Raw genomic sequence first — 18,331 nt, forward strand, 5'->3', positions numbered from 1 at the left:
GACCATGGTTGGGGAGCGGAGGACGGAGAAAATCTCGCCACCACGTCACGGGACGCCAGCCAGCCAGCACGGGGATCGGGTAGACACGACGAGCTCTGCTCGGTGGCGCGCGATCAAGCTCCGTGGGATCCCCATGGAAGCGCGGCGCGCGCGCGATTCAAAGCATGGCTGCCCCACGGCAGGTGGCGGATTCAGACGGATCTCCTTGCCGGAGTCCTCCGCGGCGCGAAAGCGGGAGCGGCGGCCAGCGACCGGGCGACCGGCCGGGGAGGAGCGGGAGCGGCGGACGGTGGCTCTTGCGGAGTTGACCGACGGCGTCGCGTGCAGACGCGGCTCCAGGCGAAGGCGGATCTTGGCCGCGCGCATGGAAGCGAGGAAGAAGATGGACGGGATATTTTCTGCCTTTGGTTCAGCGGGACCCACCCATGTGCGCGTGGACCACAACACACCGCGTGCCTGGCAGGACCCGGAGGATTTGATAAGTAATCTTCCGGGGGAACACCAGCTTTTCCCTTAATTTAATTCGTGGAAGAATTTTATTTCACACACAGTCATGTTTGCTCCACCTACTAATTAACATCCGTGTAAAAAATAATATATTACTATATCAAATAGCTTCTTTCCAAATTATCTATAGTAAAATAATGTACTATTTATTCAAATGGCTCCTTTTGCAAATATTTACCATGTAAAAAAGTTGTACTACTAATTCACAGCTGTGTAAAAATGATGTACAACATCAAATGGCTCTTTTCAATTTTCTACAGTAAAATGTTGTACTACTACTAGTTCTCCAAATAGATCCTTTCCAAATTTTTACCATATAAAAAAGTTGTACTACTAATTCACATTCGTGTAAAAATGTTGTAATACATTAATTACTTCATGGGTCATATATTCTGATTTTAAAATCTGCATTTTTTTTTTTTGAACTGCACTTGGTTATTTTTGAAATATTTCATGATATCTCCAAGATAAAAGAATTACTGAATATTCAGCAATTACAAAAGCACAAGGATCTTTTCTCATAATGAAAATAGCTTCATCTAGCTCAATTCTAAATCAACATTCATTCAATCTGAATACAACTTTCAGCATGCACACATCAGTGGTCTCTGAATTTCCAAAACCGACATGAACCGGTATCACAGTTAATTGTGTCATTAACCATAATTTAAAATAAATTCAATGGAATATCATCTTCCCCAAACTCAAAATTATCCACCAAACAACCCCAAGAATCAACATGATTTCATCAATAATTTAGAACAAGTTTAGTGGATAATCATCAACGGGCAAATTTCTGGAAAAACAGAATACTATCAAAATGGATCCAAAACAACAACGAACCAAAAATCTGTAGTAAATCGAGTCAAATCCTCACCGAGCAGATATGGGATGGCCATGATAGATCTCTCTAGAAACCCAGCGCATGAAACAATGGCCATTTTTCCTGGCTTGGAACCAAGATGTCCAGATGCTATGGATCTGGGCAGGACAACAGCGAAGCAGAGATTCTCTGGGCGAACAGGAACTTCCGCGAATCAGGCCATGAGCACGAAGCCATGATTTTACCGGCGCTGGGTATGCTAGCCTATTCGGCGAGCTCCTCGTCGACCGAGAGGATGAAGCCAGCGAGCTCTTCGCCTCCCTCTCCGTTGCTTCGTCGTGCTCCCGGCTCCGGCCGCCTCCGGCCGCCCCCGTTCTCCCCACCGTCATGTACATGAGCGAGAGAGAGAGGGTAGGTGGAGTCATGAGATGGCTGGAGAGGCCGATTTTGCTGCCTGAGATGCACAAGATCCAGAGGATGGAGAAGATCTACAGGAGCATACGGCTAGCTACCATGCACCGTGCTAATAAATGAGGTTAAATGCGAGTTCAGTATGGTTTCGTGGTGGCCTTGTATAAAGCCGCGTATGCGAGGTGCGGATATGAAAATCCAACGCGTATTGAACTGACGCTATATTAGCTACGAATCTCCCGGCGCAAGCTGAGGGCGACGATATCATCCTCGCGCGTTGCCAGGTCCCAATCGGCCGGGTCGGAACTCATGGCCGCTTTTGTCATCCCTTTAGTACTCCTAGTATACTAAACTAGCAGAGTAGTTTAGACAAAGACGAAACCTGCCAACCGTTTCCATTCCTGAGACCTCTTTGTCCTTCGTTCCGTTATTAACCTCCGGAGCGTAGATAGAATTAGGTAAAAATAAAATATTAGAAAGTTCTTTTTTTATAATGGACGTTTTTATTATCCGAAATAAGCAATTACACCTGGTATCTGCATAACCAAGATGCATACAGCCGTCAAAGTTTGAGAATCCACAAGTTCTAAAAAGTTATAAAAAAAAGCATTGTACATATCAATAATGAGTAACTGTGCAAGCGCCTGGGTAACCACTGGCGGCCCGATCCGTAGATTATGCTGCCACCCAAGTTGGAAAATAGTATCTCTCGCCGTAGCCTCCAATCGTGTACAGACCTCCATAAACAGATTACGATTCGCCACCTTCTGTAGCGTAGATCACGAACGTAGAGTACCGGTACATCTGTAGATAACCTGCAAGAGAGAATAATTCTTATCATTAAAAACTTTGTCATTTCTATACAGCAAAAGTGACCATATAACGGCAAGCACTTCCACCCTAATATGCGTTCTAAACCTGTGATCGATACCATGAAACTAATTTCCAAAGACATTGGCTACACTAGTCAGAGGATACAGCTCTGAAGGTACTTGGATGCATGACCAATATTAGAAAGTTATAAATTAGACCAGAAAAAATATGTCGGCTAGAATAAAAAGCGCTTCCGAATTGATCTCATCCTTTATAATAGTATCCGAATTTTTTCCTTGTTCAACAATAACTTAATCTTAGAATAAAATACAAGTGCTGGAAATTCCGTTACGAGACTGTATATTTACTATCCGACATTTCCTTCGAGCAAGTACAATAAGGTACAGTCAGTTGGCTATAAAAAATAAAATATTATAAGTTTGCTTAGTTGGATGAGAGAGATTAGAAGAGAGAATGAAAAGTGTGCTCTTATCTAATAGCCAGCTCTAGCACATGCTTCTAGGTACTATGTGAGACTACAAGATAGACTATGTATTGTAAAAGTACTACACTTTTGTAGCTTACTATTGTACATGCTAGCTATAAGTTAACTATAGATGATGTGGCAAATTGTTATAGCCAGCTGCCGGCTACACTATTGTTCTTCCTCTTCATGCCATGCGTTCCATGCCCCTGGGGGCAGCATATATTTCTAGACCGTGTTTTAGGTCCCCTTTTAATCTACGCGGTTCAGCACGTATTTTAAGACCATGCTTTCCATACTCGGAAGGCTAGCTGGGAGTAATACCGTACACATAACACACCGGAACGTAAAGTGTCTGAACGGTAGAATATATTTCTCAGGTCCTCTTTTATTTTCTGTCAGTGCATGATTATAATGATGAGTCACTCGCGCACATCGCCAAATCGGTCCTATTATATACATGGCGACCTGTGCAATTGTCTTTGGCACAAAGTCAGAATCTTCGGATTCGACTTATTTGTTCTGCTTAGTTGTATTGGGATTCTGCCGCTGATGACTCACTGAACAAACTCAACCTGTAGTATGAAAGAGGAAGACGCGCGAGTTGGCAAAGATGACGGGGATCGATGATGATGATGATGATGATGATGATCCATCTCTGTCTCCGTTCAGATCGCTGTCAACTGAAGCTGGAAAAGCGTTGAGGCCTTGCTTCGTTTCCAGACCAAGCGGAGCTCAGGAAAATCAGGTCGAGAGTTTGGTCGGTCCGCATTGATGCATTCTGGTACGCTGTGCTTTCGTTTGGTCTCTACGCGCGAGTTGCGTTAGTCATTTTGCTGGTCGGCAAAGATGAGGCTTGACAATGCATGTGTCAACCAGTTTAATAGGGGTCCTATATATGGAAAACATAAGCATGCCACATAGTATCAGGGAAATGCACTTTGGCTCATAGGAGCATATGCTCCCATTATGTGAATCCACATTTCAAAGTGTCAAAAAATTCTAAACTAAATTTTTACATGTACATCTAGATATTTTATGTTGGTACACAAGTTTTCAAAAAAAACTAAAAATAATTGTGGCTCCTGTAAAAAAGACAAGTTTTGATGCTATAACACGACTACGTACAGGATATTTTTTTGTTTTTTTTGCACACGCCATATAAAATGTTGTTTCTCCACGAAAATTTGTGCACTAACATAGAATGTCAAGATGTACACCAACAAATTTATATCAGAATTTTTTAACATTTTTAAAATTGTTTTTTAATTATTTTATATAATGAGAGCATTTGCTCCTATGAGCCAAATTGCCACCTCCCATAGTATCATCTTTATATTAGCAAACATATTACAAGGCCAAACCGCTTCGTTCCTTTGGTAGTTTGGTGCAATATTTTTAAAGCGGAATTCACTCGATCTCTAATAGATTTTGTGTGAACTTCAGTTAGAAGTTCTATTTGCTGGCCAGCAAGTCCCCATTCATTGCTAGACTTACTATCTTTAACCAGGCATGGAGTGATGCACAATTTTAATGTGGTGTGGGTGGGTTCTGCAGCTGTGATGTGCTCTTTATGAACCATTCGCAACAAGTCGATCTTCGAGGGCAAAGTCATTAAGATGCCATCTGATTCAGTTTCCGCTTGATCTTTCCTACAGTCGTGGCCCCTGTCATGGAGTAAGAGGATGCAGGGTGTTTTTGAATGGGCGATTAGAAGATGCAAAAAAACAAGATGAAGGCTTTACTCAGAAGAACAAGATCGTAGTGTTTTCGTTTGCTCAAAGGTGTGGTTGCTTTTGGTTTCTCTTAAATGTGTAGTCTGTTCCTTCAGTTCTGTCTTGTGAGGGAGTGACAGTTTAGTCTTGCTTGTTGTTGTGTTCAGGCTAGGTGGGAGCTTAGTCACTTTTTTTGCAGGTTTTGTTTAATGATAAGCAGGGATATTTGCCTTTCATAGAGTGAATTCCACTTCTTATACCTCATAATTGTGCATTTGTGGTGCTAAAACATCCCATCTACTGAAAATCGTTTAGTACTGGTTGAGAAGACGTGCCCTGTATGTGGGACTACCCTTCTCTTCTCCTTTACCTTTTGTTTGGTGCAAGATGATGTGTCACTCACTCTGCTATTCTTGTTACCACGTCAGGGAAAAGATGGAGTTCTGCTTACTTTAGTTACAATCTCTGCGTTCGCATATTCGGCTGATAGGTCACTCTTTGATTGCATTCTGTGTTTGGTAGCATGAAAGAAGAAGAGACTGGCAAACAAGATGAGAATAGGACGTACGATCCACGTATGTATCAATCGCTGAAAGCCTCTAACCGAAAAAGAGTTGAAGATCGTGTTGTCTCAGTGGATCTCCAAGCAAACGAACTTAGAAAACAAATCTCGGCTAGTCGGCAAAATTCCGGCTGTTTTTGCATTGGTAATCGGTGAGCATTCCATTTGCCGGTTTTTTTGGCCGTCGTTGACAATCAGTGCCACCGCATGGCCAATGATTAGAAGGCTGCCTCGTGGCATGCAAGTAAGTACATGTGATCGGCCGCCGACAGACAAGCGAAAGATGAGTCGTTGACTACGTACGGTTCTGCCTAACATGGACGACATGAGCCCGCCCAGCTAGCTACGTGCTGTTCATAATGTGTGTTATCTGGGCAGTCAGGCGTATGCATGTTTGCCTGCTTGTTCTGGTCGGCTAAATATATATTACACCGATCTCAGATGTTAAGGGTTACCATGATATACTATTAGTTGACTGACAGATAAGATAGGCATCAGCGGAAATCTGGTCGCCTATACATATATAACACACTACCTCTATAAGCATCTTCGGAACGCTCAGCCGATAAATCAGGCCCTCATATTGCTAAAATCACTATAGACGTCTCCATCGGCAGTTGATGGAAAACTCACTACTAAGAGTTCACAATGATGTACATGTACCTATATTTATTCTACTAGTGTTAGACTCGTTCATTTAAAGAAAAACTATGTCATTTAATTTGAAGCCAAGGAAGTAATTAAGTTAAACAAGTACATAAGAACCTCTATAAGCATCTTCGAAACACTAAGCCGAAAAATCGGATCCTTAGATTAACAAAATCACTATAAGTGTCTCCATCGGCTGTCGATGGAAAGTCACTACTAAGAGGTTATATTGTCTTCGTTCCGAGTTAACTTAGGTAACTTGAGTCTGATTTAATCTAGATATACATGTTATCTAGACATGTTCTAGTGTGTAGGTTCGTTCATTTGAAGAAAAACAGTGTCACTTAATTTAAAGCCGAGGAGGTAATTAAGTTAAACAGATAGATAAGATAGGCATTGACGCGAATCTGGTCCACGTGCAGCTAGCAACGGCCGGGAGGACAGGCAAGGCCGCAAGGTATAGCGACGGTGCGAGAGGAAGGAATTTGGGAAGAGAGAGTTCCTTGCTTGCTCCAGTTGTACGCGGCGCTATGCTGCGAAGAAAGCGAGGGATCGGCCAAGAAGAAAAGCTTGCCTAAAAGCTACTGGTTTTTAGGACGAGGTACTGTATTCATCTGCAGTATACAGACGAGACGAGCCCTGGTCCATCTCCTTGGGCTTTATCTAGGAGCACCCTTCGCTTTCTTCTCTTTACGTTTTGTTTTTGGTGTATGATGATGTGTCGCTCACTCTACTCTTTTCTTACTCTTACATCAGCGAACAGTTCGAGTTCAATTTAAAAAAGAAAATCTCTGCCCATTTTCGCTTATGGATCACTCAGTTATGCATTGTGCGAGCTCGAGTATGAAGGAAGAAGAAGGAAAGATCGAGTTGGCAAAGAAGATGGGGAAAAGGACGACCCACATATCCATCTCTGTCAGCTGAAACCGGAAAAGATGCTGAAGATCGTGCTGTTCCGGGTGCAAGCAAGCAAACTTGTTATTTTTCGAAAAAGGTTGGCAAAAACTCAAAATTGATCTCGGGTGTATATACACCTGGTATGTACAAAACATATTTTAAAAGCTAAAATTTAGGAAATTTGTTTTGCATGTAGAGGAACATGTTCTATATCTGCACGTAAAGTTTCACATAAAATTGATATTTTGTGAATTTTGTAAAAAGGGAAAAAATGTCTCAAAAAAATAGATTATTTTACCACCAAAATTTATCTTTTTTATAAAGGGCACAAAACATGTCGGTTTTTTGCTGAAACAACTTTGCGAGCATGTAACATGTTAAGATATACATGAGACGTTTTTTATATTTGTTCAACTTCTTAAATATATTCAAAATGCATTATAAATAAAGGGTGCGGAAATACATGTCCGTACTCTTGGCATATGTATCAGAATAAATGCAAGCAAATTTGCAGACTCTCCTTCCAAATACATACGCCCCCGTGTACAATAGGCTATATGCATTCATCGATGCAGAGCCCGGGTACTTCCTATTTTCAAAAAAATGTAATCTCAATTTTTTTTAGTCCTTGAGTTGGCGAAAATATGTAAGTTATTATTTGTAGTAGCGCAGAGCGCTCCACCGGCCTCCTCCCTTCTTCCCCCACCTCGAGCAGCTCCCCTCCGACCGCTGCCACCCGGTCGTCACCGAGCAAAGCCGTGTGACGCGGCGGTGGCTACGGATCTCCTCCGCCATGATCGGCTTGCAGCGGCGACGACCACTCCATGCAATCGGCAGCAAGGTTGCGGAGGCGTGACGATGGGGGTGTGCCGGTGTGCCGGCGGTAGTGGGAGGCGCGAGGCATACCTAGTTTAGTTCCAGATGGGTTCCGACGGGCCACGATATGCAGCTTTCTCGACTCCGACGACGGCACCCGGAGGTGCTCCTGGGCTAGGCCCATAGCTTGAGGACGCTAGGGGACTCTGGCCCCGGATGGCGGTGGTGGCCTCCTCTTCCGTCAGAGGTGGTCGGCCGGCTAGGATCCCACATCCAGTCTCGGTTGCGAGTTGGGAGGCACATCTGGTGAATACTGAGCTCCGACTCCGATCATGGCGGGTGACTATGGCGTATCTGTGCCACTATCTTGCTGAAGGCATCATCGTTGAAGCTTGTGTCTACTCACTCATGCTGCTCTGGGGGCGGGGGCTAAGATCTCAATATCCCGGATCGGATGATGGTGGCACTTTTGGCGTCTCTCTCTCTCTCTCTCTCTCTCTCTCTCTCATGGGCATGATTTTTGGAGCAATTGATGGATGGTGGAGGTAGGGGTGGAGTGGTGTGCATCTTCCACATCGATCAAGGCGTGTTGGTGGCATGGTGCTGCGGGGCCTTGGTGGCGGGTGCGGTGTGACGAACTCACGCAGGGCAAGGGAGTTGGCTGGCCCCATGGTGGCGTCGATGACAGTCCTAGCAAGCTAGGGCTATACGGAACTCTGATCTGAAAATGAACCAACGGTTGCTAGAGCTGACAGAAGTACATGAGGTGAACGTCGAGTGTCTGGTAGACTAGATGTGTGGTCCTGATTTGCCACAGGGTGACTTGGTGATGCCCCTTGTAATTACCTAGTTGGTCGTTGTTTTGTGTTTTAGGGCATAAGGCCCTAATGGCATGTTCTTCACCCATTGTTGATTTTGTAGGTTTTGAGTGGTGGCTTCGGGTTTTATCATGCATGCTTTTGGCGGATCTTTGTTCCATAAATCCAAATAAAATCGTCTCTTCGATGCAAAGGGAGTCTCGACCTGTGTTTCTTAAAAAAAAAAAAAAAAAAAAAAAAAAAAAAAAAACTAGCAGCGTATAACACATTTAGAAAGGAGGGCCTTATTTAGAAGGCCGGGAGCATGAAAACCCGCCTCATGCATGTTCCATATGTCAAATTCCGGTGGGTTTGCCTTTGCTTGATTTGTTGTGTATGGTGTGGTGTCTTGAATTCTTGATCTACGGGATGTGTTATGCTTTTTATTAGGCGTTGAACCCCTCTGCTGGTTTGGCCTGGTTGTCAAAATACGTGTGAAACTGCAGCTAGACATGTATCATCACTGGCATTCATGCCCAACGATTAACACCTAATGAAAAGGCTGTGTCGTGGCATGCAAGTAGTACATGTGATTGGCCGCCGACTGACACAAGGAATATATATCAGTCGTTGACTGATGCACGTAGGATGTGGCGATCAGCATATGCCTAACATGGATGACAATGACATGAGCACGGCCAGCGGGAGACTTTGCCCTGCCCCCTGAGTCGTGGGTATATACTACAGTGATGTCTTCATTTTATATACGTACGTATGTATTATCTGGTTAACAAAACAGATAAGATGCGAATCGATCTGGTCCATGTGCCCAGGGGGAGGGGGAAGGTATAGTATAGTGCTGCTGGCAAAGCCAACGAGAAGAAGGAAGCTAATTCCATTCGTACCTTTGCCTTGCGTGCTGTGACTGTTTGTTGCTAGGCTAGCTGGGAAGAGAGGGAGAGGGATCGGTCAAGAGCAGAACATGGAAAAATATATTTTGAAGTTTCAGAAAATTCCTAGTACAAAATAGCTTATAGGCATAAAAAAATATAATAATAGTAGCGGCCATCTTAAAAGTGTCACACCTATTGGCCAAAATCGTGATGGCATGCCGAAATCTGTTAAGGCACCAGTATTTCACTATCGGCTGCGCCCGGCAAACCTATTACGCCGCCAATCTGGTGGCCCAAGTCGCCTGGCTAATCCCAAAAACTGGTGGTGTGGCTGGGTTGAAACTTCTGGTACACAAGACGTATTGGTGGCGCGGCCAAATGGGCCACGCCGCCAGTTCCGTGCGGCTCAGCCCAACCGACGCGGCCGCGTCCCACGAACTTCACACACAAAGCACACATGCAAGCCCCCTCCCACTCCACTCCCCAAAAGTTCCGCCACCCGCATCCCCGCCCCCTAATCCGGTGTTGCATCCACGCTATTCGTGCCACATCCTCGCCATCGCTGTCTGCATCTGCTCGACCCCTCGCCAACCGTTCGCGCCACCTCACCAATTTATTTGTAGTTGATTTAGTTAGATGGCACTATTAGTTGATTTAGATAATATTGTGATAATAAAATGTGTAGTAAGACGACATTGTGATTATAAAATATGTTAGTTCATTTACATGACATTGCTTGTTGATTTAAGTGACATTGTGATTAGAAAATGTGTAGTTAGATGAATTTGTGCATATTACATTAATATGATGAACATTGTGTAATAGATTAGAAGCTTGTGTTTCTTGTGGACGGGATATGGCACTGCGCCAAGTATGCATGAATGCACATGAGCAGGGCCCTCTTGGCTCCCGATTCTGTAGCGACATGACACCTGGGCATTTCGAGAATTCAGTGTTATAACAAACTAGTCTTTATCATACATTTGTATATATTTTCTAGTACATTGTCATTTATTTAATCAGCATAAGGTTACAGTTTAATGAACTTATAGGAGATAGTGTGCCATTTCTCATAAATGGGTGGACATACAAATGTTGATGTCCATAAAAGTCAATCAAGGTCTTGCTTGGGAGGCACCTGGTGGAACCGAATCGTTATGCGAAACCATCTCACAAGAGGAGAAATGATATGCTTCTCCATAGGAGAAGTGCCAAAGCTATTTATTGCGATATTCAACTTTGATGATGGTGAGGAAGAATAGGATGAAGAAGCGGATGAGGAAGACGGGAAGAGGAGGAACAAGAGGAACACCCTTCTGAATTTTGCATTGTCTTCCCAAAGGTGCAATCTTATGTAGTATGAGCTCGAGGACCTCGCACAAATTCAACATCTAGCCGATACCTACTTCCCCCATTTTGATTTAGTCTACATCCTAGAAAAAAATTACTCCCTCCGTATCGGTTTAACAGGCGCGCACGCAGTTTAAGACAAAGTTTGACTATTAATTTGGTCAACAAAATATAAATTATATGTCTACAAAATTTATACCATTAGATTCGTATTCAAACAAGGTTTCCAAGGATATAATTTTTGTGACATATATTCCATATTTTATTGACTAAAATAATGGTCAAAGTAAATTCTTGAATTACGTGCGCGCCTGTTAAACCGATCCGGAGGTAGTAGATAAATTAGTACTGCATTTATTAGTATTACTTCAACATTTCCATGATACGAGTACTGAGTACATTGAAAGTGATGACATTCAATAGAAGATGAAGGACTGCTTCGTTTCCTGTGTCATTGTTGATTACAAAGCTCGAATGTACATTAATTTAGAACAAATTTTCAGCATGGAATGTGAGTTATTCGGAACGGAGGAACTACCTTGGGGTGCCTTTTGTGATGTGCTTGACCAATATGAATGTGGCTACGCACAGTATGGTTTATTTTCCTCCAAAATTATCAATCGTTTATGTCTAAACTTGTAGGAAATCCCTCTAATTAAATTCTCTTATTTTTTGCAGTGGCTGGCCTCCATGAGATCCCTGATGAGGATGTGGCTGAAGTACGCTTTGAGGAAGGTGGCAGCGCCAGCAACGGCCCGTACACGGTGGATATGGATGGCCGCCTCTCCCTCAGCATTAAGGGGTGGAAGAACTCTTGTTGGAGTTAAAACTGTCAAACATGTCACATTTTTTAGGTTGCTAATAATATATAGCTAGTCTTCTTCATCGATTAATACTTTCAACTATGTCAGGTTTTTTAGGTCCTTAATACTGAACATTGGCTAAGATTCTCCATAAATTTTTTGGATGTCAAATAGTATGTATTTGTGGCGCACCATATAGGTGCTACATCACTAGTACATCTGGTACAGACGGCGTGGAGTCTGGCGTGCCGCCAATAAAGTATAACAATACCGGCAGCGTGCCGAATATACGTCAATAAGTCTGTTTTTGTTACACACCGCTCGTAGGATTTTTTTCCTACTAGTGATATATACTCCAATCGTGTAAAGTCTGAAACCAGAATACATTGTGTTCTACTATACATTAAAAAAAAATACAGATACGTGTGTACGTGAACGGAGCACCGCGTCCAATTCTTGTAGATTTTGTTATTTTGTAGCGCATAATACAACATAGTCCAGGTGAGATATTACACTCTTCAATTGTACATTGTTTCATATGTATACTTTTTTCAAATCTATTGAAGCTCGTATCATTCTCAAATTTTCCGAATAACGGGAACTAGTGCCCTCGTGGTCCGAATCCGACGCAAACGGACTGACGCAGTCCATGAAAAACCTAACCCAGCAGCTCTACGCAAATGGACCGATGTGTATGTGGCAACCGTTTGTTGCCCAAATTTAGGCAGCAAATGCGTCGTTGCTGACACAACAGGGAACACATGAGTGTCCTCCCGCTGCTGGCTCGGGCCCGCATGACAGCGGGTGCGGGCCCGCTTCTCCTTCTGTTCGCGTTGGTCACTGTGGCGCCATCAATACTCGCCTTGACTTCAGTGGCCGCGCCAATTCTGGTGTGTGGATGGCTAGTCTTGTGTGCCACCATCGATGGCACGCGTTGGAGTCCAGCGACAATATTGATGGCAGTCTGTCCTTGCCCACGCCACCCCACAACCATTGCCACTCTCACATCCTTGTGTCCCTAGAGCACCGGCAGCCTCCCTTCCTTGAGTTGTAGGGGAAGCCGAGCATGCACAAGCGTCCTTCACTTTCCACATATATACCAGAAGCATGGGCAGAGCTACATGGGAACATGGGTGTACAAGTGTACACCCGTTATTTTTGTGAAAATTTTCAATAAATGTGTATAGTTCAGATACATAGAGCAACGTACATCAAATAAATTAGAAAGCATGACTAAACTATGCTTTCTAGACAAGTGTGTACACCCATTATTTGGACGTTCCCTCCGCCCATGACCAGAATGGGTGGACGAAGAGGAGGCTCTCTCGGGCTCTCCATGGTGGCCTCGCGTGCAAGCCAAAGCCGTGGTGGGATAAGTTGCGAGAAGCTCCTCAAAAATCAAAAATCAAAAATCAAAAATCGAAACTCAAAAAATGTATGAAGTGGTAAAGTGCGAGGGCTGTCCATGCATGGCCTCGAGCTCAGACAACCATATATTAACCGGCAACGATATTCAACAAAGTGAAGGCTGCATATATGGATTTGGCACATTTGACATCTTGGGCTGTCAGTCCGCCGGACGTTGGTGCCATACCGTACTACGTACGTACCGGCGGTGCGTGGCGTAGCTGATTCGGCTCGGGAAGATAACGGAACCGTGGGCCTCACGCGCTCGCTCGACTCCGGCCGCTTTCAGCTTTGGCTAGTCTGTTCCAGCAGCGCCGCCGGACGCGGATTTGCCAGCTACTGTAAAATGCGACTGCTTCATAGCGCCCTTCACACACACAGAGGAACCAACAACGTCCTACGTAAAACGCGTCAACAGGGCACCCCTTCCTGAGGTTCCAAATCCGTGTCACCATGGAGTCCAATCCCTGGTTCCCTTTTTCTCATTCTGCTCTCCACTCCTAACCCCTGGTTCCCGTACTTGCGTGCCTACGTCGCAACAAAACAAAGAGCTGGTCTTTCGTGTTTCCACCTCAAAACATGCAAACACTTAGGAAAAAGCATATGATAAGGTCAAATGGTCTTTCTTACAGCAAACACTTAGGATGAAAGGTTTTGACCCCGTATGGGGTAGAATAGTGCAACAATTTGTGCAAGGAGGTAGTGTTGGGGTGAAGGTAAATGATGACATTGGTCATTATTTCCAAACAAGGAAAGGTCTAAGGCAAGGGGATCCGCTGTCTCCTATGCTTTTTAATATTGTAGTGGATATGCTTGCCATCTTAATTGAAAGAGCCAAAGATGATGGTCAAGTCGGAGGATTAATTCCTCATTTAGTTGAGGGTGGTCTCTCTATATTACAATATGCTGATGATACTATTCTTTTTTTGGAACATGACCTCAATAAAGCTGTCAATATGAAACTCATCTTGTGTCTTTTTGAGGAACTATCGGGTCTCAAGATTAATTTCCATAAGAGTGAAATTTTTTGTTTTGGAAAGGCAAAAGAGGAGGAGGAGCAGTATAAGCAGATCTTTGGATGTGATGCTGGTCAACTTCCTTTTAGATACCTAGGTATTCCAATTCATTACAAAAAACTTAGAAATGCAGATTGGTACCCGGTAGAAACAAGGTTTGAGGGTAAATTAGGATGCTGGAAAGGGAAGCTGTTATCCTATGGTGATAGGTTAGTGCTTATTAATTCAGTATTAACTAGTTTATCGATGTTTATGTTATCTTTCCTACAAATACCTGTTGGGGTAAGGAAACGTTTGGACTTCTATAGATCTAGATTCTTTTGGCAGTCCGACGAAAATAAGAGAAAATACCGGCTTACAAAATGGAACATTGTCTGTAGACCAAAGGACCAAGGGGGATTGGGTATTGAAGTTCTTGCGATCAAAAACAGATGTCTTTTGAGCAAATGGCTTTTTAAACTTCTCAATGAGGATGGGGTGTGGCAAGAGTTGCTACATAACAAGTACCTCAGACAGAAGACATTATCGGAGGTTCAAGTCAAACCGACTGATTCTCCATTCTGGAAAGGTCTCATGGAGGTTAAACAGGAGTTTTTTTCTAGGGGTTTTTTCAAAGTGGGTAATGGATTGCAGACCCGCTTCTGGGAAGATATCTGGTTAGGCAAAACTTCTTTGGCCCAACAATACCCGTCGTTGTACAATATTGCCCATCATAAAAATGTCACAGTTGCACAAGTGTTAGGTCAAACACCCCTGCATATTACTTTTAGAAGAATTTTAACTGGTAACAAATGGAATCTATGGTTACAATTATGTAGAAAATTAATGGCAGTACAATTATCTGACGAGGAAGATCGTTTTATATGGGATCTTACACCAAATGGCGTGTTTACCGTAAAGTCGATGTATGAAGATCTTATGTGTGATTAAAAAAATATCTGTGGAAGGTTAAAATTCCATTAAAGATTAAAAAATTTATGTGGTTCTTGAGTAACAAGGTGTTGTTAACCAAGGACAACCTAGCTAAACGTCATTGGAATGGGTGTACAAAATGTGTTTTCTGTGGGGAACAGGAGACCATCCAACACCTTTTTATTGAGTGTCCTTTAGCTAAACTATTATGGCGTACAGTTAACTTTACCTATGGTCTTCCACCTCCCACCAATATTACCAATATGTTTGGTAACTGGTTAAATGGAGTAGATAGACAATCTAAAGCATATATCCGGATTGGGGTTTCTGCTTTATGTTGGGCTATTTGGAGGAGCAGAAATGTCATAATTTTTAACAACAAACCCTCTTTTCATTTCTTGCAGGATATCCATATGGTTTTCCATTGGGTCCAGCTTTGGGCTCTACTCTCTCCGGAGGGACAGCGGGATGCCATGGTTTCTGGCTGCACACGGCTCCTGATGGTCGCTCAGGATATCTTGTGCCAGGCTGGTTGGCGGCATACTAGAAGGCTATGTTGATCCGTAGTCTCAATAGTTTATTTTTTCGATGGTTGATTCTTGTATCAATCCTCGATGATGCGTGATTTGTAAACAATAATAATATTTTCGTATTTTAATAAAAGGCCGTGTGCACCATCATGATGCAGAAGCCGGGGCATCACCCCATTTCAAAAAAAAAAACCTCAAAACATGCTTTCGTTCCATAATAAATAAATCAACCACAGCATACACCGTACGAGGACAAGCTTCAAATAAAAGGGAAAAAATGCCCTATAGGGCCATAACACAAACATGTCCAAGGTAAATCCAAACAAAAAGACATAACTCGAACGCAACACCCTAGGACTGGTGGGCGTCAGTCAACGTCTGGATGGTGCGGGAAGACGTCATGCCGCCTCCAATAAGTGGTGAAGAGAGGGGTCCAGTTTAACCATCTTATTGGGTTAACTAGCAACAAGGCTAAAATAGTCTATCAAAACATCAGGAAAATGCTAGCGGAACTTGGCTCTAGGCACATCCAGTTTTCCAAAATTTAAAATATATGCTATTTATAAATTCGAAAACAAGAAGTGAAATTTTGCATGTACATATTATCTTGAAGCTTGCTGGTGTAAATTTTAAGAAAAATATGATTTTGTGTGGCTTACATAAAAATGGCAAAATGACCAAACAACACTATAATGATTAGTAGATTTTTATCATTTACATAAATTTAAGTTTTTGTTTTTATTTTCCCTGTGCAGGCCACGTATGGTCATGTTTTGCCTTAAATTTTTACACCGGTAAGTACAAAGATAATATATATGTACGTGAATTATTTTCTGAAACTTTAAAATACCATTTTTTTTCAATTCTCTAATAAACAGATACACCCATGTCCACCGTATCCTGGTCGTCCAAAACGCCTCATAATTTGGATGGTGATAGTACTTCATCATCACCACCCTCCTACTTTGAGGAGCGTTTCTTAGAGCAAAAAGCTAGCTTGCGCCTTGCGGCAATAATCTACTTGGAGGATCTCTAATGGCCGTGATCTTTTGTAACTACTCCGTCTAGGATGGACAATATGCCTGAAAATGACACGTGACTAAAAAAATGTAAATATTTGGGCAGACAGTCAAGGAAACCAATTCTATATGTGAGTCCATTACCGGGGAATAACGCAACACAAGTGTGCACGATACAGCTGCCAACTCCACGGTATATAGTGCCTCTTGGATTGTGTATTCTTGAATTTGGACACTCAAATTGCACCTCACGCCCACATTGTATTTTTTTTTGGCAGACCAAGCGCCGTTGGTTTGTTTGAATTTCCTCTGTAGCCATCACCCCACTTGGCACTTCTGACTGAAATACATGTTACCAATATGACCGTATATGTATAACTAAAACGACTAAACCCATCATGTAAATATAACAGGATGATGTGCATGCCATCCTAGCTTTGACAATATGGGAAACATATCCGTCGACAATGGACTTCCGTTCTAAACCTTGCATCCAACCGTCACTCTCCTTCTTCCACCCTCTTTCGAACCTCGAAACCTAGGAACTCATGACATTACCGGTGAGTGGGATGAAATGTGCATCATGTGACAATTTTTCCATCTTATATGAAAAATAAGGTGAGCAAATCGATAATGATGAAATGAACTTGTACTCGCCACACCAACTTCATGTCACAAAAATGAGGAAATAAATAAACGCACTATCCGTAACAAATGAACTCCTGGTCAATAATATTGTTTCAGCAAAACCAGATATCAAAATATCAAAAAATAGATGTTGGTTAAAGTCAAGGAAATTTTTACAACGTCGGATTTGCATTGTGATTCGTGAGATTTTTTCTTTAGCTGCAAGTGAGATTGTAATAATTAGGAAAAAATATCTCGGAACCGTTTAGTTTGATTCATGGTCAGTGATAATGGTGAGTTGCAATCTATGAGATTATATGGCGTAGTTCTACTTAGAACAAAGTTAGTCCTATGTAAACCGAGAATTAATCGCACACTAAAACACTGAAGTCAAACTACCGAGTATTAGTAAACGCCAACGGACCCAGCATTCCATCGTCACCGAAATATCCAAAAATTCTGTTTGGAGCAAATTAAACACTTCCTCGTTATTACGTACAAGTACAACCGGAACAGATCGAAATGGAGCAGTAGCTCTCATTCCGTTGCCCTAACGTCTTGTCCCAGGTCGGCCTATCCTTGTTTTTTGCCAGAGGACGCCACCCGGAGGTATTATGAATTTCTAAGAGGCATCATCATCCGTCCAACTCCAAATGTGTTCCCCAACAACATAATAGCCCGTGTTTTCCCATTCACTCGTGTCTGTAGCCACCGTCTTACTAAAATGTGCAAGTTGACTATCGAGCGAGCCAAAATGTGGAGGTCTAATACCAAACTGAAAATAAAATTAGTGAGAGAAAATAGAAACATGAAATGTGCATCATGAGACAAGTTGTTCATCTTATATGACCAAATAAGGTGAACAAATCGGTAATGATGAACAAATGTGTGTAATGGCGGCACCACTTGATGTCACATAAAACCCACTATTTTATTTAAAAAAAAATTGAAGAAATAAATAAACGCACTATTTGTAACAAATGAACTCTTGGTCAAACTATTGTTTCAGCAAAACCAAATAGGTGTTCTTCTTCTAAGAAGAAAGGAGGAAGTAAAAAAATGGAAATTAATTTATGGGACCTTGTTCACAAATTCATCTTGGTGTATCAACTTCATAAAATAATTTTCCAAATTAGAAAGTAACCTCTGGTTAAAGTCAAACTACCGATTAGAAAACGCAAACGTGTCCAACATTTATTCAGTTGGGTTGCAGCTCTTAGAATTTTCTCCAGTCGCAAGTTGGGTTACAACTAAAATCATTCAGCTGCAAGTGAGGTTGTAAGTACTACAAAATATATCTT

The 18,331-nt window shown here is 42.5% G+C and overlaps 1 long non-coding RNA gene across 1 annotated transcript; it reads right to left on the reverse strand.

The window, feature by feature from the left end:
• Window positions 1-1,006: 1,006 nt before the first annotated feature.
• On the reverse strand, window positions 1,007-2,040 carry LOC127331035 (uncharacterized). Its single transcript, XR_007869542.1, has 2 exons — window positions 1,385-2,040; window positions 1,007-1,303 (listed from the first exon to the last, which is right to left on the reverse strand). It is a non-coding gene; the product is annotated as an uncharacterized lncRNA (long non-coding RNA).
• Between the last annotated feature and the right edge of the window lie 16,291 nt (window positions 2,041-18,331).

This window comes from Lolium perenne, chromosome 2 (genome assembly GCF_019359855.2).
Source record: "Lolium perenne isolate Kyuss_39 chromosome 2, Kyuss_2.0, whole genome shotgun sequence".
Lineage (NCBI taxonomy): Eukaryota > Viridiplantae > Streptophyta > Magnoliopsida > Poales > Poaceae > Lolium > Lolium perenne.